The following is a 16,461-nucleotide window of genomic DNA, read 5'->3' as shown; positions in this document are numbered from 1 at the left end:
GGTGTGGGCTGGGCTGTAGAAGGAGAGAAGGGAGGTGAGGTGGGGAGGGTGAGGTGATGGACAGCCTTGAAGCCCAGAGTGAGGAGTTCGCTTGATTCGTAGGTTGACAGGCAGCCACTGGAGATTTCTGAAGAGGGTAGCAACATGCCCAGAGCGTTTCTGCACAGCCAGGATCCAGGCAGCAGAGTGAAGTATAGACTGAAGTGGGGAGAGACTGGAGGATGGGAGATCAGAGAGGAGGCTGATGCAGTAGTCCAGTAGGGATAGGATGAGAGATTGAACCAGCAAGGTAGTGGTTTGAATGGAGAGGAAAAGGTGGATCTTGGCTATGTTGGGGAGGTGAGACCGGCAGGTTTTGGTGATGGATTGGATGTGTGGGGTGAACGAGAGAGCGGAGTCGAGGATGACAGCAAGGTTGCGGGCTTATGAGACGGGAAGGATGGTAGTGCTATCTACAGTGACGGGAAAGTCAGGGAGAGGGCAGGGTTTGGGAAGGAAGATAAGGAGTTCAGTCTTGGACATACTGAGTTTTAGATGGCAGGCAGACATCCAGATGGAGATGTCCTGAAGGCAGGAGGAGATACCAGCCTGGACGGCCAGAGAGAGAGCAGGGGCAGAGATGTAGGGAAGAAAACTCCCCATAAAAACCCTCCTTCTACTAGGAGAGTTAAATCTTCCCTCCGGGGTAAACAATACCAATTCCTTTAACCTTTCCTCATAATACTTTGTTTTCCAACCTTTTAATCATTTTTGTCACTTTGTTCTAGACAATCTTCCATTACGCTACATCCTTTTTACAACTGTAATCTGACCGATGCAGAGCTCAGGGGAGGGTGAGAGAAGTGATAGAAAAGGTAGCCAGCAAGGAACAAAAAAACAGTTGACTTTATCTGGGGAACCGTTTGTGAAACGCATTTCCGATTTAAACATTTCTACTTCTACCAGAACCTGTCTTACTATCCGCACTGCTGCACTACCCGCTACTTTCATGTGGGGCCCACTCCACGGAGGCAATTGACCCCAGAGCTTTATGAGTTAGACTCCCAAACCTCCTCATCCAGGTCTCTGGAAAGCTCTGAGAGTTTCCAATCGGGGCTCAAAATGGTGCCTTTAAGGCCTATTAGTTTTCTGAAGCCCGTCTCCTCCCCGTCCTCATCTCCCCCTAAAATCCCCACCCCCGTTCTACAATGAAACGCTGGCACTTCTGGCTACATCAGTGAACCCACACAAAAAAAGCAGGGCTCTTTTGAGGGAGGGGTAAGGGTGTTGTTGTCCATAACAACCAGCAACACAAATCTCTCCCAACTCAGAACCAAAACATTCCTTAAACATTTCACAGGCAACAAACTGACATGTTAACATACCCTGCCCTAAACTTCTAAATTTCAGGATAATTTGCTTATACTAACAAGCAAATTCGACCTCCCTAAGTTATGACACCAACTCAGAGCACTTACACCCTCCCAAAACAAGTGCTGTTCAGAGAGCTGGATAAATACTGCTGGTGGAGCAACCTCCTACATCCCTCCAGCTTGCCTTAGGGCCAAGAACTAAAACCCCAGGGTGGGGGGAAGGGCTGAGGGGGCATAATGAGACATGGCGAAGAGCCTTTGGCTTTAGCAGTGCCCCTGAATGTCATCTGCCTGGAGCTGCTAAGGTTGCCTGGGCAGAATTTAGATGGGATGGTCCGAGAGGGCACAGACTGCACCTTAGCCAGATTTAGATAGGGCTCGGAGGAACGTAAGGAAAACCATTACTGCGGGGGGTGGGTGGCCAAACTGCACCTCCTCTTCAGTTGCTTCGGTGGCTTCCTTTTCGCCGCGGCGGCAGGCTACAGCGAGCCCTTTCGGTGGCCGTGCTCCCACCTGCCCATGTGGGCCTGAGCCACGGCGGGATGTGGCGCCTGGCCCCCCTTCCAGCTGTCTCTAAAGTGACAAGGTGGATAGGAGGTTGGCCCCAGGGAACCCTGAACAGGGAGGAATGATTTAAAGAGGCCATGCGGGCAAACTGAGGACAAATAAACACCAGCCGTCCCCACCCCACCTCCCGCCGGCCTCGACGAGTCAGAAGAAGGGGGATCCGGTCAGCAACTGTAGCCACCACACGGAGACAGTGGCGGGAGACGGGCAGGGGTGTGGTTGCTGCCACCATCCCATTTGAAGCTCATCCGCGTTTGTCACCATGACGCCTTGCTTCACCAGGAAGGCAGCAACCGCCCCCAGGTCCACGTGCCGGCACCGCCACCCCACCCATGTCAGCTTGTGAGCCACGGGAAGATTCTTCCTGAGCGAGGCAGCGGTGGCTGGGCCACCAGGCGACAACACGCCTCCCCACCAACCGCTGCTGCCCCCAGCCCGACGTGAGGTGTGTTGTGATTCCGACAGGCTGGTCCTTAGTGAGTAGCCAACGGCTGCCACTTCCCACCTCCCACGGCCCCTGGAACGCTTTCTCTCGGCCACTTATCACCTCTGGCTCTTGGCCACGTTACACTGTTGTTTTGTGACTCCGGTTCATGAGGCTTGGCCACTCGTGCATTACTGGGTCAGATCAATTATCCACCCGGCCCAATATTCCGTCCCTAACAGTGGCAACACAATGCTTGGAAAAAACACTGCTGGTTTACCCTCCTTGGCAATTATCCTAATAGGGGATGTATTATCATCTGATCTCCTAATTTTTCCTTCCACATCCCTAACCTTCCCTTAGAAGAACAGTTCAGCAACCTGACCAAGCAGGACTTTTAAACCTGTTTAATGACAACCCCGCTGCAACACCCAATCTGGATTGGAATCTTTCTTTTCAGAGTTCTCCTCAACTGAATGCTGAGATAAAAAAGGAAAAGAAAAAAAAGACAAAAAGATGGGAAGCAGCATGGTCTCATAGAAAGAGCCCATAGAAAGAGACTTTGGCAAGTCACTTGATTTTGCAGGGCCTCAGTTTCCTCCTGCAAAATCGGGATGAAATACCTGTCCTCCCTCTCCCTTAGGCTGTGAGCCTCACGTGAGTAGGGGACTGTGTCCAACGTGATTATTTTACACCTACCCCCGGGTTAGTACGGTGCTTGGAAACAGTAAGCACCGAACAAACACCACGCTTATGATGATGAGGATGGTGGAGGCTATTTTAAAAAGTCTGTATGCTTTAAAATATGTGGTTAAATTGACTGCAAAGTCAGCCATAACTCTAGAAGCACCTGTAGGGCAAGTGGAGGTGACTTATGTCCCTGACCTATGACAGGCCTCAAGAGTGCCCTACAATCCTTTGAGCTCTAAATCTGCCTTTCACATTTAGGAGCGCATGGAGTAATTTGGATATTTTCCATCTGAGAACTTGGAGGCAGGTAGAAAGCACAGACAAGGGATAGAGGATTCAGGCTTTCCACGAGCACCCGCCTCCCCTCCTTTACTTCCTTCCACAGGATTACTGGCATTGCTTACCACACACTGTGTTTACGGAAACATGGTAGAACTAGTTCAAAACAACTCTGGCCCGCTACCAAAGTCCTCAGTTGCCCCAGGAGTCTGTAACCTGCAATTCAGGAACCAGCACCCTAATCACTCACTCAGATCTGCAGTGAAATCAGCAAACACATCAATAATCCAGAGGGTCAAATCAACCCAGAGGAGACCAGAGCTTTCTAGGAGATGATCAATCAATCAATCAATCAATCGTATTTATTGAGCGCTTACTATGTGCAGAGCACTGTACTAAGCACTTGGGAAGTACAAATTGGCATCACATAGAGACAGTCCCTACCCAAAAGTGGGCTCACAGTCTAAAAGGGGGAAGCAGAGAACAGAACCAAACATACCAACAAAATAAAATAAGTAGGATAGAAATGTACAAGTAAAATAAATAAATAAATAAATAAATAAATAGAGTAATAAATATGTACAACCATATATACATATATACAGGTGCTGTGGGGAAGGGAAGGAGGTAAGACGGGGGGATGGAGAGGGGGACGAGGGGGAGAGGAAAGAAGGGGCTCAGTCTGGGAAGGCCTCCTGGAGGAGGTGAGCTCTCAGCAGGGCCTTGAAGGGAGGAAGAGAGCTAGCTTGGCGGATGGGCAGAGGGAGGGCATTCCAGGCCCGGGGGATGACGTGGGCCAGGGGTCGATGGCGGGACAGGCGAGAGCGAGGTACAGTGAGGAGATTAGTGGTGGAGGAGCAGAGGGTGCGGGCTGGGCAGTAGAAGGAGAGAAGGGAGGTGAGGTAGGAGGGGGCGAGGTGATGGAGAGCCTTGAAGCCCAGGGTGATGCTGAGCAAAACCACGCCCAGGAAAATGCCAAACTGTTACACCGGTTGCTTAGTCAAAGAAACCCATCCAAGAATACAAAGAAGCTTTCACTTAATTTTCTTTTTCTTACCTTTCCACAGTAGGTACCCCGCAGCTTAATTCCTCCAGAAGGACGCAAAAGCTCCATCTGATCCCCTTTTGACCACTGATTGGCTGGGTGACCTGGAGCAAGGCAAGGCTCTACCTTTGGATCCTCACCTGAGAGCTAAGTTTAGCCCTGCTGGGACGAACTACCAGAATTTAGCCCTCGGGGGGGGGTGGGGGAGCATAGTCTTGAAATTGGATTCATTTAATAGAGCCCATGATGGTCATGGGTATTCCCCTCCCAGACGGCAGCAGCGAGCCGGAGAAAAAAGTTTGAAGGCCGAGATCAATTGGGGGACATGGAGGGCTGACCTCGAGCGGTCACTATTTCCTGGCTGAAGTCCTTTTGAGTTCGTCGGCTCCATTATTACCAACAAGAAGTTCTTATCACCTTCAGTTGCATTTATTGAGCACCTTACCATGTGCCGAGCCCTGCACTAAGTGCTTGGGAGAGGCCATTAGAAGTAGAAAACCAGGTCCCTAACCCCAAGGATCTGGCAACCTAACAGGGGAGGCAATGCTTTGCACATGGTAAGCACTTAATAAACACCATTATTACTCCTACAAATTATTTACAAATAGTGGAAGCAGGAGGAAAAAGCAAAGATACAACTTGTGAGAGCAAAAGTAGGGCAAGATGACTGAGTAGATTACGCAGCTCCATACATATACATAAATGCAAAGCGTGGCTGGTGCGATTTAGATGACCTGGGGTGGTGGAAATTAATTGGGGAATACTTCCTGGAAGAGATGAAATTCCCGGAAGATGGGGAGGGAGATGGTCTGGTGGAATTGGCAGGGGAAGAGGAGTTCCCGACAGGGGAAAGTACATGAGCAAGGGGGCAGAGTTGGGAGTAGAAAATGAGGTTGGGGAAGAAGATTAGTTTGGGAAGAGCCAAGAGAGCCCGAGCTGGGGAGTAGAGCAGTGACGAGAATAGATATGTAAGGAGAGAGTTGATGGGAGCCAACGGTCAGGAATCTCTGCTTGATGTGGAGGGAGGTGGGTTGCCACTGAAGGGTGGTTTTGTTTTCTTTTTATTGCAGGAGTGAAGAGATGCGTGCCAAAAGACGTCGTGTAGATCTTTGACACTCACTTCTACCATCCAGATTTTACCCTTCTTTTGTTGAATCCTATGGCACGATGACTGACAGCCGCACAGCTCGGTTCCCAATGCCCTCAGTGGGGGGTTGTGAGGATCTTTTTCCCCATCAGGAACTGTAACATGCATAGGATTTTGCAATGGTCTGGGCACCCTGGCAGTCAGAGCCCCACACTTAATTATACCTAGGCCAAGAAAGCTAGTTAAAGAAAGCACCCCTAAAGGCAGCGTCAATCAGACCTGGACAAATATACCAACTTTGGACCTCCAGTTGTTTTCCCTGGGGCAGTGGGCAAATGGCTGCTCCTCCGGGTTCCCTCTCCACACTCTCATAAAAGGGGGACTAGAATATTCATCATCCACCTAGGAATCCCTGAGATAGCCTTCTAAGAGGCCCTGCTTCTTGGGAAAGGAACAATAGAAAAATTCAGAGTCATTTCCTCTGACGACTTAACCTGCCGCTAAACACACCCAAAAAATATTCTCCAAGGACTGCTCCCAAAGACAATTAAACTCGCCCCAAGTTGAGTTCCCTGTCAGGTTTACAGGCCCTATGGTAGAGCCCTGACACTGTCAACCACCCCCAAGGGTAGGTTTCCCCATCCCACAATTTTACCCGTGAAAAGTACAGAAAGTAAGAGGGTGGAGAGGTGCGGAAGGTAGGAGGAGGGGGGTGTTCACATATACCCACCTTGTCTGGAGCCCTCAGTGACTTCAAAAGCCTAGGCTTGCCCTCCGTGGTGCCACAAATACTCTGAGCTTTAGTTCCTGATGTTAGGTAAGGGACAAGATCCCGACCCAATAGAAAGAATCCCCTTTATCTGCTTTGGGTTCCCATTGCGCTACCCTGAAATAGATTTGGGCATGCCATTCATTCATTCAATCATATTTATTGAGTGCTTACTGTGTGCAGAGCACTGTACTAAGCGCTTGGGAAGTACAAATTGGCAACATATAGAGACGGTCCCTACCCAACAGCGGGCAGGATGTGACCTTAATAAGGCTTTAAAGGTGGGGGGATTGGTGGTCTGGAGTATATGGACAGGGAGGAAGTTCCAATCAATCAATCAATCAATCGTATTTATTGAGCGTTTACTGTGTGCAGAGCACTATACTAAGCGCTTGGGAAGTACAAGTTGGCAACATATAGAGACAGTCCCTACCCAACAGTGGGCTCACAGTCTAGAAGGGGGAGACAGAGAACAAAACCAAACGTATTAACAAAATAAAATAAATAGAATAGATATGTACAAGTACAATAGAGTAATAAATATGTACAAACATATATACATATATACAGGTATATATATATATATTCCAGGGAGTTCCATTGTCACTAGACGTCATCAACTAAATTAACATTAATTTTAAGGACATGATATTATACAGATTTGCCTTTGTTTTCTAATACAATAATTACAAAGGAGAAAGTGTTCCAAACTAGAAAATCCAAGTCATTTAACAAAGACAGTTTATTGTCATGCAGTTCATCTCATGCCATGAGGGGCAACCTTGGCATATACAGGTCAGAGCACATATAAAGGAAACCTACTTTTATGAAGACCCTTTTCAGGCCAAAATTCCAATTGGAATGGAACCTGGATCCCATGCCATTTCTTACATAAAACCAACTTCACTTGACACGGAGTCATCTGATGATGGCCATTCTCAGAAAGTAACCCCAGAATAAAGTACGGGAGGCTCAAGCTAGTCTCTCTACATTGATGGGTTCTGGTCAATGTCCTCGTTGCTCCCGATAGTGCTAATAGTCATGATGGCATTTATTGAGCGCTCACTTGGTGCGCTACACTATGCTCAGTCCCTGTCTCAAGGAGTTTAACCTTGAATGGGGGCACATACAAGGCCTTTAGAAACTGTGAGGCAGCATGTTAAGCAAGAGCCCCAGGCAATACGATGTCCTTCTTGTCATCCATCCTCAGTAAGGGATGCATCACTTACTATCACTAATGCTTTCATTTCCCTCCCTAACTCTCTAGTCTATAATGGGTTCCTTCTCGTCCACGAATTTACCTAAGCCTCTCTGAAACCTACGAAAACGAAGCACAGTGTACGAGCAAAGAGCAGTGACAGACCAACGTACAGAGCCCAGAGTATTGGAGAGTAGAAAAGATGAATGAAACAAAAACCAGGAGGTGGCTTTCAAGAACTTGAAACTTTCAGGAGGGAATGGAGGTGTGTGTTGCGGCAGGGGGGGCGTGAGAGGAGGAGAAAATGGGACAGACCTCAAATGAAAGGATAGCAAAGAAAAGCAGGGCAAAATTTCATCTTTCTGAGTTTTTTAATGGCATGTAAGTGCTTACTACGTGCCAGGCACTATTCTAAGCGCTGGGGTAGATACACGCTAATCGCGTGGTCTGCAGTCCCCGTCCCACATGGGGCTCACAGTCTTAATCCTCAATGTACGGATGAAGTAACAGGCACAGAGAAGTTAAGTGACTTGCTCAAGGTTACACAGCTGACAAGTGGCAGTACCAGGATTAGAACCCAGGTCCCTCTGACTGACTCCCAGGCCCGTGCTGCTTCTCTATGGTTGCTATGGTAAAGGACTGCGGAGTATGGCAATTTAAACAAGAAAACAAAGATGACAAAAATGGTTCTACTTTTCCAATCATTATAGCGACTTCAAGTGATCCAGGATTATTTTCAGTAAACAGGCTATAAGATTAGTGGGGGGCTTTATGGTGGAGGGTAGTAAGTGTAGTACACCACTCTTCTAAGTACTGATCACTCAGGTGGCCCACGTCTGAGGGCTTGGTCCTTCCCTGGTGAGAAAGGGACTGAAACAGATCTCTTTACATTAGCTGGGTTACCTGTGGAGAAAACAAAACTATTTTTTGAAAGAGAAGTCTGCACCTCAATGTTTGCCACTTCTTTCAAACAGCGGAAAACCCTAGCCGGGGGGGGGGGGGCCTCCTGCAGCATGGAGATTTGGCCCGGAGAGTGGAGGTGGAGAGTCACGGGGGGGGGGGGGTCAGGTCGGGAGGGGCAGAGGCTCCGGGGGCCCTCCCTGTTCGACAGGCATGGACCTCTGCAGGGGCGTTGGACCAACCCCAGTCCCTCCCCAACCCTCTCACCTCCCACTTTCCATCTTAATTTTCCTTACCTCCCTCCCAGCCCAGCCCCGGCGTAATGGGGGTTTGGCCCAGGCACTGCAATCAGTCAATCAATCGTATTTATTGAGCGCTTACTGCGTGCAGAGCACTGTACTAAGCGCTTGGGAAGTACTACTACTGCAGAGACCAAGACTCCCAGTCCCCGATCCGCTCCCTTCGCCCCAAGATGGAGCCAGTCCTGAGCCGCTCCCCTCCAGGCTGGCGGGCAGGGGGTTTAGTTTCCCGGGACAGGAAGGCGGCTGAGAGCCCAGTGCGGAAGCTACGATCAGGCCGGGTCTCCCCCATGCAGAAAGACCCGCAGAAGAGATCCCGGCTGCGGGTTCCAGCTCTTGGGACTGGAAAGGGAGCAGGGGTTCATTCATTCAGTCAATCGTATTTACTGAGCGCTTACTGTGTGCAGAGGTCGAAGCTCACCGTGTTCCAGGAGAATCCCCCATCGACCTAGTGCCCCCACACAGGAATGGGACAAGAGGACAGCCTATCCTGACCAAGATCTGGGTGAAAAACACAGCAGCGACGTTGAGTGAAATGCCCACCCTGCGCGCCCTCCGCCCTCTCGCTGCAACTGAGGAACACTCTGTCTGCCCCCGGCATTCTCTGCGCGCAAGGGACTGGGCAGAAAAGCCCCTGCTCTACCTCTTCAGACCCTCTTCACCTCCTGCCGAGCTAAATACCCGGTAACTGCAGCCTTGCCAACCTGCCCGTCCTCAGCACCCCCGCACCACCACGACCGAGGAACGCTCCGCCTGCCCTCTGGCCCACTCTGTATGCCACCCACGCTGCCTCCCCAGAAACTGGCACCGGCTCCCCTCTGCACCATGGAGGAGACCCCACACCGTCCTGCTTTCCCTCACCCCAGGGGGAAGGAGAACAGCACCTGTGGCACGGGGCCTCCACAAAATCTGAGGAAGGCTGGAGGCCGCGGCAGCCGTTGCTGTGGCTTCGGGTATGCCGTGGACTCTGGATCACGAAGAACATGAAATTCTGATCCTCCAGACACAGTTCCAGCCAACTAAGCCCTCACTTCCCTGTCCAGACCTCCAGTCTGTGTCACCTGTGCAATTGGGTCTGCTCCCCTTAAGCATTTTGATACTCATCCTTCCCCAGCCCCAAAGCACTTATGTGCCTATCCATTTGTAAATTAGTTTAATGGCTGTAAGCCCCTTGAGGGCAGGGATGCTGTCTACCTGCTCTATTGTACTGTAGTCCCCAAGCGCTTAGTACAGCGCCCTGAACACATAAGCTAACTGCTTAACGAATCCCACTGATTGAAAAAAACATACACCAATTACAACAGGAAGTCTGAGGTATCAGGACTTCATCATAGCTTCCCCACACCCGTTGGGAAAGCCCTTCTCCAACTCAAGAGTTCAACTCACTCTTGGCTCGATCCAGAGAGGTGCGTGTTTTAGTGCTCTTCGCAAACGGAGACTTGAGCAGTTTGGAAAGCTAAAAGTACTTTTCTGAAGCACTCAGCAGGGTGACATGTCCAAAAGTGCTTAGTACAGTGTGCTGTGCACACAATAGGTACTCAATAAATACCACTGATGGACTGATAGGCAGCACAAAACACACCAGGTCCCACCTGCCAAAAACTAACATTAAAAAGAGTAAAACCAAACCCCAAGATATGGGGTGCTGAGGTAAAATGCTCGGCAAGTTCCTTTGTGCTTTCTCTGGGCTCTTTTGCAAATGTACTTGCAATTTACTTTGTGTTTACTGGCCTGATGCAATCAAATAAGCATGCATTCATGTACCAGGAAACTCACCACACTCTTCAAGGGAGCAGAAGAAAAAAGATTTTTACGCAAAGGGAGGGTCAAATGTTACATTTGCCTTGGCTGTGACCGCAGAGCAAGAAAAAGGAAATTATCTGAACTAAGTAGGACTACGGCTTGTTCAAATCATTGAAAGTCCAGATAACTGAATAAAATTGGATTTGAATATCTTGGACGGGCAATTGCCCAATGCTGTTTGGTTACCCAAGTTTTTAATCATTAGATGGTGAGAAGCAATGATATCAACACTAATCGTTTCTTTCTTTTCTTCTGAGGAATGGAAAATTCTTCCTTTTCTTTCATTCGAACACTATTTGACTCACCAGATCCCTGTGATGTATGGAGGGGCTAAGAGCCTAATAGCTACTTAGCGAATGGAGGCTAAGCGATTTGACCAAATTCTCAGCAGTATAACCCTAATAAAGCCAGACTTGCCTGTCATGAGTCTGTCCTCTAGCAAGGGTGCCTATCAAATCCCTAAGTTTTAGTGCCAACAGCAAATGCAGTACTCACCTCACCTTCTAGTTATCGCCCCATCTCCCTCCTACCATTCCTTTCCAAACTCCTTGAACGAGTCATCTACACGTGCTGCCTCGAATTCCTCAACACCAACTCTCTCCTCGACCCCCTCCAGTCTGGCTTCCGTTCCCTACATTCCACGGAAACTGCCCTCTCAAAGGTCACCAATGACCTCCTGCTTGCCAAATCCAGAGGCTCATACTCTATCCTAATCCTCCTCGACCTCTCAGCTGCCTTTGACACTGTGGACCACCCCCTTCTCCTCAACACGCTACCCAACCTTGGCTTCAGACTCTGTCCTCTCCTGGTTCTCCTCATCGCTCTGGTCGTTCATTCTCAGTCTCTTTTGCAGGCTCCTCTTCCCCCTCCCATCCCCTTACTGTGGGGGTACCCCAAGTTTCAGTTCTTGGTCCCCTTCTGCTCTCGATCTACACTCACTCCCTTGGTGACCTCATTCGCTCCCACGGCTTCAACTATCATCTCTACGCTGATGACACCCAGATCTACATCTCTGCCCCTGCTCTCTCCCCCTCCCTCCAGGCTCACATCTCCTCCTGCCTTCAGGACATCTCCATCTGGATGTCTGCCCGCCACCTAAAACTCAACATATCCAAGACTGAACTCCTTGTCTTCCCTCCCAAACCCTGCCCTCTCCCTGACATTCCCATCACTGTTGACGGCACTACCATCCTTCCCGTCTCACAAGCCCGCAACCTTGGTGTCATCCTCGAGTCCGCTCTCTCGTTCACCCCTCACATCCAAGCCATCACCAAAACCTGCCTGTCTCAGCTCCGCAACATTGCCAAGATCCGCCCTTTCCTCTCCATCCAAACCGCTACCCTGCTCGTTCAAGCTCTCATCCTAACCCGTCTGGACTACTGCATCAGCCTCCTCTCTGATCTCCCATCCTCGTGTCTCTCTCCACTTCAGTCCATACTTCATGCTGCTGCCCGGATTGTCTTTGTCCAGAAATGCTCTGGGCATGTTACTCCCCTCCTCAAAAATCTCCAGTGGCTACCAATCAGTCTGCGCATCAGGCAGAAACTCCTCCCCCTCGGCTTCAAGGCTGTCCATCACCTCGCCCCCTCCTACTTCACCTCCCTTCTCTCCTTCTCCAGCCCAGCCGGCACCCTCCGCTCCTCTGCCACTAATCTCCTCACCGTGCCTTGCTCTCGCCTGTCCCGCCACCGACCCTCGGCCCACGTCATCCCCCTGGCCTGGAACGCCCTCCCTCTGCCCATCTGCCAAGCTAGCTCTCTTCCTCCCTTCAAGGCCCTACTGAGAGCTCACCTCCTCCAGGAGGCCTTCCCAGACTGAACCCCCTCCTTCCTCTCTCCCTCGTCCCCCTCTCCATCCCCCGTCTTACCTCCTTCCCTTCCCCACAGCACCTGTATATATGTATATATGTTTTTACATATTTATTACTCTATTTATTTACTTATTTTACTTGTACATATCTATTCTATTTATTTTATTTTGTTAATATAGTTGGTTTTGTTCTCTGTCTCCCCCTTCTAGACTGTGAGCCCACTGTTGGGTAGGGACTGTCTCTATATGTTGCCAACTTGTACTTCCCACGCGCTTAGTACAGTGCTCTGCACACAGTAAGCGCTCAATACGATTGATTGACTGATTGATCCGATCCAACCCAATCCCTCCCAGAGGCCATGTCTAGATTTAAGTATCAACAAAAATAAGTAGTTTTTTTGGTTTCTGCTCTCTTCATTTAACTGAAACTGCCCTCCCCTAAGTCCCCAAAGAGCACCTCCTTGACAAACCTACAGGACTTTATCTTAATCCTTCTGGACCTCTCTTGGCTGCCTTTGACCCGGCAGACCACTCCCTTCTGGGGAAAACACTATCTAACCTCGGTTTTGTGGACCCAGTTCTCTCCTAGTTCTTCTCTCACCTTTCTGGCAGCTCCTTCTCAGCCTCTTTCACGGGTTCTTCCTCCATCTCATGCCCCCACCCGCTTGGGAGGGTCCCTCAGGGCTCCCTTCTGGATGCCCTTCTCTTCTCTAGCTCTCACTCACTCCCTTGATTTTAATTAGCACCTCTATGCGGATGACTCCTAAACCTACCTTACTACTAAAGTGACTCGCCAACAGTCAACCAGCAGGCAAAGTGGCAGAGTTAGGACCATGGCCTGTGTCCCTTAGCCCAGTGCTTTTTCCACTGGGGAAATGGGGTAGCACGGCTAAACACCTAAACGCTTCTTTCCTTCTCTCCACCTTTAAATTATTTTAGAGTCTGTCTCCCTCCCCCCACTAGACTGTACGTCCCTCAAGGGCAGGAATCTGAGTACTAACTCCACGGCATTCTCTCCCAAGTGCTTACAGTGCTCTGCACACAATAGGCACTAGATAAATATCAACCGACTGACTGACTGCTGTGATAAGAGAACAGCTACCAATGAATCTAAGGCCCTTCTGGAAAAGAAATGAAATCGATCAGCTCATTGTCATGCAAGGCTTTACACGGAGTTAAAAATCAAGAAAATCAGCACTTCATTTACTGGTCCTGGGCTGGGGATCCCTTTCACAAGACACTGCAGAGGATGTCCCGAATGACTTCTGCTGCAACCCAGGAGATTTAAAGGTTGATTTCTTGGCCCCAGGCCCAAACCCCACGGGCCACGCTTTTTCCCCCCCGAATTTGGGGGGGAAACTACGTTCCTCCCCAATTTGCCCCTCTGGTTTTTCATTTTTAAAAACGAACCTAGCCGATACAACGTGCCTCGTGGGGCCTCTCGCCCCCAAGATCTGGGGACTGCTGCTCGGGATCATCGGAAAAACCAGTTCGGAATAGCAAGAGATTGATCTCGGAGTCGTCCAGCAGGCTTCTCCCCTAACCTTAAGGGACTTCGGTTGAGGTGAAGGTACTCGCTCGGTCTCCGGACCGAGATCACCACCACCGACGGTATTCCCCGAGTGCCCGGGTGCAGGGTATTGTACTGGGGGGCACACAAAACGTAAGGCGCCATCCCGCTCCTCAAGAAACTAATGGGGAAGACGAACAGATGCAGACGACGGGCGATTGTGGCTCCAGCCTTGTGGGCCGCGAAGTAAACCTCATAAATTAAACACAACTTCGCCCAGAGGGGCGAAAGACCGTCCTAACTACCAGCGCTTAGAACAGTGCTCTGCACATAGTAAGCGCTTAATAAATGCCATTATCAAAAAAAAAAAAAACAACTATCGCACGGCAGCTACAGTCCCGTCAATCGGATGGGGTCGGGCGGCGAATTGGAAACTCGAAGGGGGCGAGCGCGGGCATCGGTACGGGTTAGGGTCGGGGAGGCCGGGGCCTGCAATACACATAACCGAATAAGGGGGCGCCCGGCTCTCCGGCAAGGGCGAGACAACGTGCGCTGGGACCAGCCCAGCCAGAGGAAAAGGAACAGGCGCTGCCTGGTCCGTCTCACTGGAGAGAAATTCCCCGCGAAAAAGGGGCCGCGCACGAGGGGCAAATCTCCCCGCCGAATCCTCGGAGCCGCCCTACCCGTCCAGGCCCCGCTCTACGCCGCCCTTAAGGCCTCCGCCTCCCCGCCCCCAAACCTGGGGGCCACCCCGAAGGCCCCCGGCATCCCCTCCTTCTACCTGGGGCCCCGAGATTCGGGACGAGGAAAAGGGGGTCCGAGCCGGGTCAAGGGCCCCGGCCCGGCACACCCATCGGGGCGCGAGCTCACGGCCCACGTGCCGGGGTGGGGGCCCAGGCCGCCCCCGGCCCCACGGCCGGCCGAGCGGGAAAGCAAGAGAGGGCGCCGGGGCTGTGGGCGGGGGGCGGGCGGGCCAGTCCGGTCCTCCCCGACCCCCGCCCCTGGAGGCGATCGGCCCCGACTCGCGGCAGCCCAGGGGGCATCACCCCACACTCACCCGAGCGGCTAGCACTATGGCGGCTCCAGCTACGGCTACGGCAGCGGCGGCGGCAACCGAGCGCGGTCCCGGCCGAACAGTCTCTCTCGCCCTCTCCTCCCCCGCCCCGCCCTTCCCTCTCCCGCCGCGCCCCTCTGCACTCTGGGAAATGTAGTCCGCCCGCCGCTCGCCCCCTAGGCCGTGGCGCCGAGCGAGGACTACAGTTCCCGGGGAGCCACGTTTTCGCGGCCCGCTCACAGGCTGCTCTCTAGGCGGGGAACGAACAGAGCAGGGGATCCGGACCCGACTGGATCTCAAGGGGTTGTGGGCTAGGGGAAGACTGGAGGAACTTTGCAGTTTGGCGCCTAAACGGAGTGAAATGCAAACTCCTTGATGCAACACCAAGTCCCGGGGCCGTCCCCAGGAAAGGGGGACTCGGTGCCCAGCTCTCGTCGGTGCTCCTGATAGTGGAACCTCAGGCCTAACTCCCCTGCCCCAGGCACCCCTCGGCACTCAGAGTCCAGTGCCTTTCTCCTGCCAAGCCCTATACGGTCCGATCTGAACTCCTTAGCAGGGACCAAGCTAGCTCTCTTCCTCCCTTCAAGGCCCTATTGAGAGCTCACCTCCTCCAGGAGGCCTTACCACACTGAGCCCCTTCCTTCCTCTCCCCCTCGTCCCCCTCTCCATCCCCCCCCCCCCCGTCTTACCTCCTTCCCTTCCCCACAGCACCTGTTTATATGTATATATGTTTGTACATATTTATTACTCTATTTATTTATTTTACTTGTACATATCTATTCTATTTATTTTATTTTGTATGTTTGGTTTTGTTCTCTGTCTCCCCCTTTTAGACTGTGAGCCCACTGTTGGGTAGGGACTGTCTCTATATGTTGCCAATTTGTACTTCCCAAGCGCTCAGTACAGTGCTCTGCACATAGTAAGCGCTCAGTAAATACGATTGATGATGATGATGATGTTTGGTTTTGTTCTCTGTCTCCCCCTTTTAGACTGTGAGCCCACTGTTGGGTAGGGACTGTCTCTGTATGTTGCCAATTTGTACTTCCCAAGCGCTTAGTACAGTGCTCTGCACATAGTAAGCGCTCAATAAATACGATTGATGATGATGATGATGACGACCAGGATTCTCCACCTAGCCCAGTCAGCCAGAACTGGGGCAGGAACAGTCCGCATTAACCTCTACGAGCCAAGGAGGGAAACCCTTCCCCACTACGTCCTCTAGCACTGTACAAGAAGCCCCGGCAAGTTCGAGAAGCAGCGTGGCCTAGCGGGTCGAGCATGGGCCTGGGAGTCAGAGAAGCAGCGTGGCCTAGCGGGTCGAGCACGGGCCTGGGAGTCAGATGGACCTGGCTTCTCATCCCAGCCCTGCCGCTTCTCTGCTGTGTGACCTTGAGCAAGTCACTTCTCTGGGCCTCAGTTACCTCATCTGTAAAATGGGGGTTGGACTGTGAACCCCATGGGGGACATGGACTGGCCAACCCCGGTTAGCTTGAACCTACCCCAGCACTAAGTATAGTGCCTGGCACATAGTAAGTGTTTAACAAATACCATTTTTTAAAAAAAACCCAAGATGCATTAAAAAAAAAAAACCCAAGATACTCCCTTCAAGGCCCTACTGAGAGCTCACCTCCTCCAGGAGGCCTTCCCAGACTGAGCCCCTTCCTTCCTCTCCCCT

General features: G+C 51.3%; 1 protein-coding gene across 1 annotated transcript in view; it reads right to left on the bottom strand.

The window, feature by feature from the left end:
- Positions 1-14,883, bottom strand: part of NUTF2 (nuclear transport factor 2) — a 36,669-nt gene extending 21,786 nt beyond the window's left edge. Inside the window, exon 1 of the mRNA XM_038740040.1 lies at positions 14,790-14,883. The gene's annotated coding sequence lies outside the window, so the exon portion shown is untranslated. The remainder of the gene's footprint in view (positions 1-14,789) is intronic.
- Positions 14,884-16,461: the final 1,578 nt, after the last annotated feature.

This window comes from Tachyglossus aculeatus, chromosome X1, assembly GCF_015852505.1.
Source record: "Tachyglossus aculeatus isolate mTacAcu1 chromosome X1, mTacAcu1.pri, whole genome shotgun sequence".
NCBI classification, from domain to species: Eukaryota; Metazoa; Chordata; class Mammalia; order Monotremata; family Tachyglossidae; genus Tachyglossus; species Tachyglossus aculeatus.
The sequence above is the reverse complement of the archived record's forward strand: the minus strand, read 5'-3'. Positions and strand labels throughout refer to the sequence as shown.